The 8809-nt window shown below is 32.3% G+C and overlaps 1 long non-coding RNA gene across 4 annotated transcripts in view; it reads right to left on the bottom strand.

Annotated features, from left to right (window-relative positions):
• Nucleotides 1-8809, bottom strand: part of LOC116088216 — a 103421-nt gene that overhangs the window by 53327 nt on the left and 41285 nt on the right. For 3 of the 4 annotated variants that reach the window (XR_004117823.1, XR_004117824.1, XR_004117826.1), the window contains exons 2-4: nucleotides 3945-4026; nucleotides 2680-2805; nucleotides 2304-2433 (exon numbers count right to left, since the gene is read on the bottom strand). This is a non-coding gene — a long non-coding RNA (uncharacterized LOC116088216). The remainder of the gene's footprint in view (nucleotides 1-2303; nucleotides 2434-2679; nucleotides 2806-3944; nucleotides 4027-8809) is intronic. The other variant, XR_004117825.1, reaches the window with a different exon arrangement.

Here is an 8809-nt window from a genome sequence, read left to right as displayed (position 1 = left end):
GGCCGAGGTCCTCTCCTCCTATTGATGATCGATTTTGCAATCCTCTACCATACACATGCTGCTTGATTAGTAATTAATAGGAATGTGCCCAACACCTTGTGAGGTGTTCTGTTCATGGGTAGTTTATGCTGGTGCTACAAGAAATCAAATTGCACATGCCAGGGTAAGCACATCACTAAACATCATCCCTTCATGCTTCTATTTTAGTGCTTGTCTATAAGATCCAGCCCTGTTAGAGATCCTGTCCTGACTAATGTTGACTCTGTACTATGGAAGGAAGTCTAACCCAAATAATCCCTTTCCTTTCCAACTTATGTGGATCATGGAGTTTCACTGCAGCAGTAAAACCCTAACTGAGATACCAACCATGGTACAAATTGAGACCTCTTGACATTGGGGATTATAAATCCAACTTGTCTTGGGAATTTGTTGGTAAAGAACAAACTCTGATGTTTTAGACAAACTAAGTGGGGTCCACCTATCTTAGTCCTTCCGTATGCACAGGCAAGTGGGAATTTCTTCCTCTCTTATACTCCAGAAGCAAACTATTCTCCACAAATCCAAAATAGACGCATGCAGGTGTGCTTAAAAACCCTACTAGATGTGTCTTTATGAAGTTATTCTTACAATTGTAGGTATTCATCACATTAAATAGTTTTAATCAAAGAGCTGTACTATATTGTTAAAGGAAAAGATAATGTTGATGAGTAGATCATGTACTAATGGTCAGAAAAAATATTTTGTAGATTTCAAACAGATTACAATTATCAGAACTGTGACCTCAAATGATTACCTTATGATTTATTTGAAAAAAAACTAAAATTTGGACTTGTAAATGGAGAAACAGTGTACTTGACTAATTTTCTGAAATTGAAATACATTCCAAATGTCTACATCTATTTCAAACCTTACAATATCTTTAGGATTCATAGAACATGACATATTGTAGATCACCATATAGAGTTATTACTTTTATTCATTTGTATTAACCAAATTCACTCAAAATAATGGTGTTGGGTGATATTGTGGTGTTTCTAACCATGCTAAACACAATCAAATTAATAACTAGGGAACTGTGTATTAAGAGCTATCGTCATTATCTGCATTGTTTATACAGCTGCATTTTTCTTTTTTAACAAGCCAACTAGAATAATATTTGTCCTTAAGGTTAGAACCATCAGTGATTTGAACTGACTATATCTTAAGAGAACTACAAAACTTTCCCCATTGCTAAATTCATTCTCAGAATGTTTTATAAGTCATTTGTCATAATTTGTTTCCATGAAGTAAGAGAATGAAAATGACCTACACATATCTATGAGAGGTTTTACCTTAAATTTTATCCATAAATGTGAATGAAAAACAGGCAGTTATTGGAAAGAGAGCATTATTGTTTATAGGGAAGATATTGAAGAGAGATAAGTAGTAAATGGTATCAGAAATGTAAGATGTACTAGATGTTTGTTGGTAATGACTAAATTGATTTTTAGCTGGATAAAAAAATTAAAGCAAATTTTATACTTAAAAAATCAATTTAAAATTGCAGAATTTACATACAGTATACAAAAAAGGTACACTCCACCTTCACTTTACAAGGAAATTTGTTTCTATGAGTTCCAGAAGGAATGCTAAATCATCCATATTAACTGGCCTTTAGGAGCATCTGAAAAAATGTAGAATTTGGCAACACCTGAAAGTGCACAATATGTGCAACAAGTGTTTAAATCTTAATCATGATAAGAAACCACCCATTTTTCATTGTATGAACTGAGTGAACTTAAATAAGATATATATAATTTATCAATTGTATTTATATTTTTCTTGAAGGACAAAGTAAAATTTAATTCAGGTATTAGAAAAACGTGATTACTTACAATTGTTCCTCTTCAAATACTTTCTGAGGTGTTTGTATCCTTCCATGTTAAAAAAATCTCACAATGATGATGCCCTTATTCACGTCCAATATAAATGAAAGTTATAAAAAGAGAATAGCCAAATAATAATAATAATAATGGTATAACATTGAAAAGCTGTGGTCAAATATTTATAATATTTTTCCTTGCAAATTTCCCTTTTGAAGACAAAGTAATAGACATATGCAGAAAAAACTAGGAATCCTCACATTTTATATACATAACTGACACTTCAGAAAAGTCCTATAGTTTACATATCATCTTTATCAGAGGAAAGGTTGGCACAATGAGACTACATTGGCCCTACATAGTAACTCTTCAGTTGTTAGACTGTTAAAAAAATTGTCACACATTGTTTCTTGAGCAAGCCTAACTTAATATTTTGCTTACCCTTTGTGTCACAAGTACTGATTGCTTCAACTAAGACATCTTTGGTTCATTTCAGCCAAGACATCTTTCCTTATGATGTTGTTTCTCATAAGTCTGCTGCTACCATTAATGCTCTCTGAAGGCCTGGCAACTTAAAAATAGATAATCATCTCAGAACTACTCACCAACTTTGTGCAATTTCACACTATTTTAGTAGTAAAATAAAAAGGATCTTATAGGTGATTACATTCTTAGGGAATCTTGGAGCATTTAACAGGGCTATGGTGATAAGGGAGTAAGTTTACACTCTCCACCACTGGCAGGTATAAGAGCCATCAGTGACAACTGACAACAAGATACTTGAAAATGGATGTGCACTAAAATATACTGTTCTTACCTGATCTCAAATTAGATACGAAGGGGATTGAGATCATTCAGGTTACAAAGCATGAAGAGTTGAGATATGATATATGTCTTCTGTTGGATTGTTCCACAGTAAAATATGAGACAGGGGCTGTAAAATCTATCAGTGGACAAAGAATTTGATTTTAAATAAAGCTGATTGTGAGGATGAGCAGCCAAAATGGCTTAGATGAATTGCAATGACTTTTACAGATATCTAGAATGCACTTTCTTTCAACAAGTAATTTGTAAGTGCATTAGATCAAACATACTCTAATAGTCCCTATATAGGGAATATAAAATATGAAATATATAAATATAAACAGATATGAAACAGTTACCATAATATATCTAAGAACACAAACCTATAAAACTGCAACAAAATCAATCTTTGTACGTGGTTAACCAAATAACTCAACCTCAAATATTAGAGAAAATATATAATACTACTATGTTTTTTATTAGATATTTTCTTTATTTACATGTAAATTTCTTTTTTCCCAGTTTCCCCTCCAAGAAACAAAGAAACAAAAACAACAAAAACAAACCCCTGTTGCCTCTCCCCTCCCCATGCCTGCCACTCTACCCTCTCCCACTTCTTGGCCCTGGCATTCCCCTACACTGGGGCACAGAACCTTCACAGGGCCAAAGTCCTCTCCTCCTATTGATGATCGAATTTGCAATCCTCTACTATACATATGCTGCCAGAACAATCAGACCCATCCATGTGCAGTCCTTGGTTGGTGGTTGAGACTCTATGTTTTTTTAAAGTTCTTAAATATTCTCTTACTCATAAGCTACCAAATGTTAGAAATTCAACTTTAGATCCAGTTCTACCAATTTACAAGCATGGTTCTATCCCTGAACTCGATCCCAACATGCACATCTGCAAGATAATATATAAATTTGAACCAGTTGTTCTTGGTTATCAGTTACATCACTATCACTAATTTGAACACATTGTGAAACAATCACTACACTAGATAAGTTTAGTCTTCCCAAATAGACTAAAAAAGTTGTTTTTGTGTTAATATCTGAAAGTTGGGTATTGCAAAGCTTTGGATATTTTGCTCTTAATTTGCAAAATCTTTACTTTAGAGTATTCAGTAAAAAGTCTTGTCTTGTAATGAGTTAACCACTCTCTAATTTTGGGTGACTGTGGGTACTTAAGAAAGTCTAGCATTAGTCATAGTCTCATAGCCACTTCTTATTTCATTGCATCTCATAAAAATACAATTTTATAAGTTTTGTGTTTCTTACTATAAACCTTGATGGAAGAAATTTTCTCTACCTCAGGTTCAGACCGCAGGATGAATGTCAAGGGGTTCATGGAAAAGATTGTCTACAAAAATGTAAAAAATCAATTTAAAGATGATGTACCCAATATTTTTGAGTTTTTGTGTGAATTAAATGTTAATGTGATTACCCGAAAACTAAATGATAATAAATATAAGTATGTCTGTATTTTCACTAGCATGAACAATTCTAGAGACTAGATTTAGGCTCGTAAAACAAAGTTTGACAATCTCATTCAAAATTGCTTGAAATTAATGTGTACTGAGTGTTTTGTTTGCTTGTTTGTTGTTTTGTTTTTTGCTTTTTTGTTTATTTTTGCCAATAAACTAGGAGCCTCCTCGTGTATTAATTACTGGGCCCCATTATACTCTTTGTGAAGTCTAGGTACTTTTCACTTAACCACACATACACAAGAAAAATGGGGAGGGTAAATAACTTCAGTAAAATAAGAAAACTAGTCTCTCCATTTTGAGGAAGAAATAAAAAGTATTCTAAACAAGCTGTGGATATAACAGGAAGCTAGGTATTAGTATCACTTCAAAATGAGTACCTTACCCAGTCCTTCCTTAAATTAATTCTTCTCAACCTTCCTAATGATTCCTAATCAAAACTCTTGTTTTAGTGACCCCCAAATATAACACACTTCTAATTGCTAGTTTGTAACTGTAAACCTGTTAATGCTATAAATTGTAATGTAAACATCTGATATTCATGGTATCTGATATTCGACCCCTGTAAAATGGTCATTCCACCCCCAATGAGGTTGCTGAAAACAGAATTAAGACCTCTGTCTTATATTCATATGTCACACTTGTCAAAATTCGCAGTAAAATCATCAGTGGCCCCTTAATTTTTAGTGTGGTCTCATCAGATTGGAATGACAAAGTGTTATGCTTCATTCAGACTATGAACCTTTGTGGTTATGCAGTAGTAACTATCATGTTTTTTTTTTCTGATACTTGATTTTTGATGATTTCATATAACCACGTGGTTCATTTTTAAAAAAAAAACTTTCATTTCAGACTCTCTTATTCTATCCATTCCCCCATGAAATGAACTATAATCTGTTTTTCCCTATAAATACATCCCTGATTCTTGACTTTTTTGATGTTGTTACTTGTGACAATTTTGGTTAATGAGGGTTACACACAAAGTCATGTGCATGAAGATATGCCTGGGAAAAGAAGGCAAATCAACAATGGATATGCCACTGAAGAGAATGATGTACCTTTCTTCATAAACTGACTACTACCACTGCCTTATTAGAGAGCAACCATGTACTTGAAACCCTTTTTCATCTATAAATAAATGTTGATGAACCCAGTCTTTTGTATGCCTATATTCACAAACACATGTACGCTTTTCTGTGTGAAGAACAAAATTATAACCTAGAAGACAATTAAGATTCAGTCATGTTAGTTGAGTTCTTTTAAAAACTTAAATAAGGTGTTGGTAACCTACTTGTCTTGAAGATATGTACTTATAAATAGAACGTCCTTCACTCTTACATTTCAAAATGTTTGGGAACCCTCTACCAATTTTTCCTAGGGGGCTTGCAGGGTGTTTTCCCCTAAATATTCACTTTGTAAACCTCATAAAGCTTTTGAAGTTATCTTTGAAAGTATTGGAGCTTTTCTCAGAGTATGAATTCCCTTAACACTCATGTTACAGAATACCCTCAAAGTAGACATGATAAATATTCTTGCTGCTTCCCATGGAGCTTATAATGATGGCCATCACTGTTTGAATTTGTTACTGTCTATATCTTATGCTCAATTCTTTGTGATTCAAAATAATGTACATATATTTTTATCTTGCTTGGGTTTTATAATTTATAAGGACAAATATGTTCTACTAAGCCTTATGATACAGAGAAAGACAGTGAAATATAAATTTAATTTTGAAATTTAAATTACAGTTTAAACAAAGTTTTAAATTCTTAACATAGACATTCACATGTTATTTAATGACAGAAAAGTAAATGTGAAAATAAAATTTAAAACAATTGTAAACATGCTAACAATTGTTTTTTTTTTAACTACAAAATATGGAGCAGAACAAGTTAATCAGTAAGATTAAATTGTAGCGATACTTCTCAGTCTAAATTGTAACCCATACTTTCTAGATTGTACAAATATCTCTCCTTTTACCTGAATAAAACTCTGGTTCACAATGTTCCAGTTCAGTAAGAGTAGGCTAATCTACTCATTTTACTGAGATGATTTTCTCATCTTCTGTGAGGTCAGTGTGTACTCTCTATCTTGTTTTTTGAGATAAGGTCTGCCATTGAAAGCAGAATTTATTGATTGCTTGAATGGTTGGCCTACAGGTTATTGGCTTTTTGTTTCTCAGGCTTCCAAAACTAAGATAATATGTTTGGCAGCATGCCTGCATTTTTTTTGTTGGTTTGTTTTTGCATGTTCGCTTGATTGTCAATCTCAAATCCATGATTTCATGACAGGCATTTTACCCATCAACCATCTTTCCATCCTCTACAATTTCATTTTTATTACTAACTTTTTAATGATATTAATAAATATGATATATACTGCAATATATCTCCTTGTATATCATTATTCATTTGTACTACTTATTAAACTTTTATTTTCTACTTAAACTAAAATACACAATGATAATAAAATTGGTTTCTTTGAAAGTTAATGTATTAGTGAAAAGAATATAATGAAGTATTTTAAAAAATAAGATAAGTTGTGTGCTGATGTGATTTTTTTCTAAGTAAGTTTATTACATTTAAATAAAAAATAAGATTACTAATGAGATAGAAATTATTGGTCTATGCTTTGTCTAGAAGATAGTATCTCTGTTTATGTTATACTGCTAAACTACAAATTCTTGTGTCTAAAAATGTGCTGGGACAAAAGTGACACAGAAATTTTGGGAATGGTTAACTAATGACTTGAGTCTTGGACAAATCTATAACAATATATAGGAGTGCTAACACACACAAAACTCTTCACAGAAGATTTCACCTTAGTGATGATAGTCACTTCTTACAGCTAATTTATCAGGTTCTGCAGTACTCCAGAAGAATAAAGGAATCCATTTAACAGTTTTTGTATCTTGTTAATGACAGTTCTTTTTTCTACAACAAATAACTGGAAATACAGAATCTTTAAACAAATTAACAAATAGCTCTACAGAGTTTTTATTCTTCTTTCTGAAATGTCACAATCTTTGATTCAATCTTGGGAAATTTCAAATCCCAACATAAAAACAATACTGATCTTTCAATATGCAATGTTTTTCTAGTCTAATATTACAAAATCTATCCACAATCCTCCCTAAAACACAGTCTGCACTTTCAAAGGAACACTCCCAAATAATGGTACCAATATGTTTTAATTAGGGCCTTTTTTGCTGAAAAACAAAAAATCAAAATGACAACAACAAAAACAAAAAACCAAAACCAAACAAACAAAAAACCACTATGACCAAGAAAAGAAAGGTGGGAAGGAAGTAGTTTATAATTCCATATTAATGCATCATCTATGGTAATAAGGGCAAGAAGCAAAACAAGACTTGTGTTTCAAGTTTAGTTACTAAGCTAGCTTCTAGTCAGACATTACAAGTCAATCATCAAATTTTTTCTTGTTATGTAAATGGATGCTTTATATGTATGTTATACAAAGCTGCAAATTGGGTTGAGAAGGTCAAGATTCAGAAAGAAACTGAAGTCCTTGAATTTGATATTTGATTTAATATCAAAAAAATCACTGCAATATTTAGATTAATTATTGGATCATACTGCTCCACTGAACTGCCAATTCATGGGTACAAAGTTTATGTCTGTCCTCCAGATTGCATCAGCTTCAGACGAATGCACTGAACCTTTCAGTCACAGTAACATGGAATGGGAAACATCATATAGGTAAGAGCTTTGGAGAATACTAAGCCATATCATCAACCATTAAGACCAATGGCTGTTAGAAAATTAAGTGAAATCCATAGGATGATTGGAGTTCTTTGCTTTGTGGGGTGCTAAAGAATATACTAGGTATTTAGATGACAGATTGGTGGGGCCAAGACCTTTGAATTGTAAAATGTTCCTTGCTTAAGAGACTGCTTGTCAACATACCTAATCTTGCAACCCCTTATTCTTAACTTTTTGCTGCTAAATCTTGAGTATAATTTTGCCATGTTATAAATTCAAATGTATGTGTCTGATACGTACTACAGTTTATTGTGACATTTGGAAGTGATCATAACACACATACTGCGATCTGTTTCTTTGAAGGGAATAGGATAGGTAATAAATTTTTACTTGGCTTTTTTAATTTGGTGTGTTATTATATTCTCAGTCTTTATTGTACTCAATACCTTCATGTATATACACTTAATCCACTCTGATATGTATAATTGTATTTTATATATTGTATTGTTTTCATCTTCAGAAAATGGAATTTATTAGTCATGTTAGATTTATGTACACAATAAGTAACATTATCATCTTCCTTTGAAATTGGCACTCAAGATGAAGCTAAGCATCACTAATAAGTTCAGCAATGAGGCAATGTTTCCACTTTCTTGACTTCATTTCATTATAGATATTGATGCTTAGAACAATTAAATGTAAAAGGAAGAAAAGGCATAAAAAGAGGAGAACAACTAGAGGATCTCTATTTGCCAATATGATTCTCTAGGAAGGAGATCATAAATTCTATGACACAGGATTTTAAAACATATAAATATGTTTGTCATAAGACCATACATATACAAGTAGGACTAATGGGATTCACTCCTTTTCTTCCTCTTCTTCCTCCTTTTGTTGTTGTTGTTGTTGTTGTTGTTGTTGTTGTTGTTGTTGTTCT

The sequence above is a fragment of the Mastomys coucha genome, unplaced genomic scaffold, assembly GCF_008632895.1.
Source record: "Mastomys coucha isolate ucsf_1 unplaced genomic scaffold, UCSF_Mcou_1 pScaffold14, whole genome shotgun sequence".
NCBI lineage: Eukaryota > Metazoa > Chordata > Mammalia > Rodentia > Muridae > Mastomys > Mastomys coucha.
The sequence above is the reverse complement of the archived record's forward strand: the minus strand, read 5'-3'. Positions and strand labels throughout refer to the sequence as shown.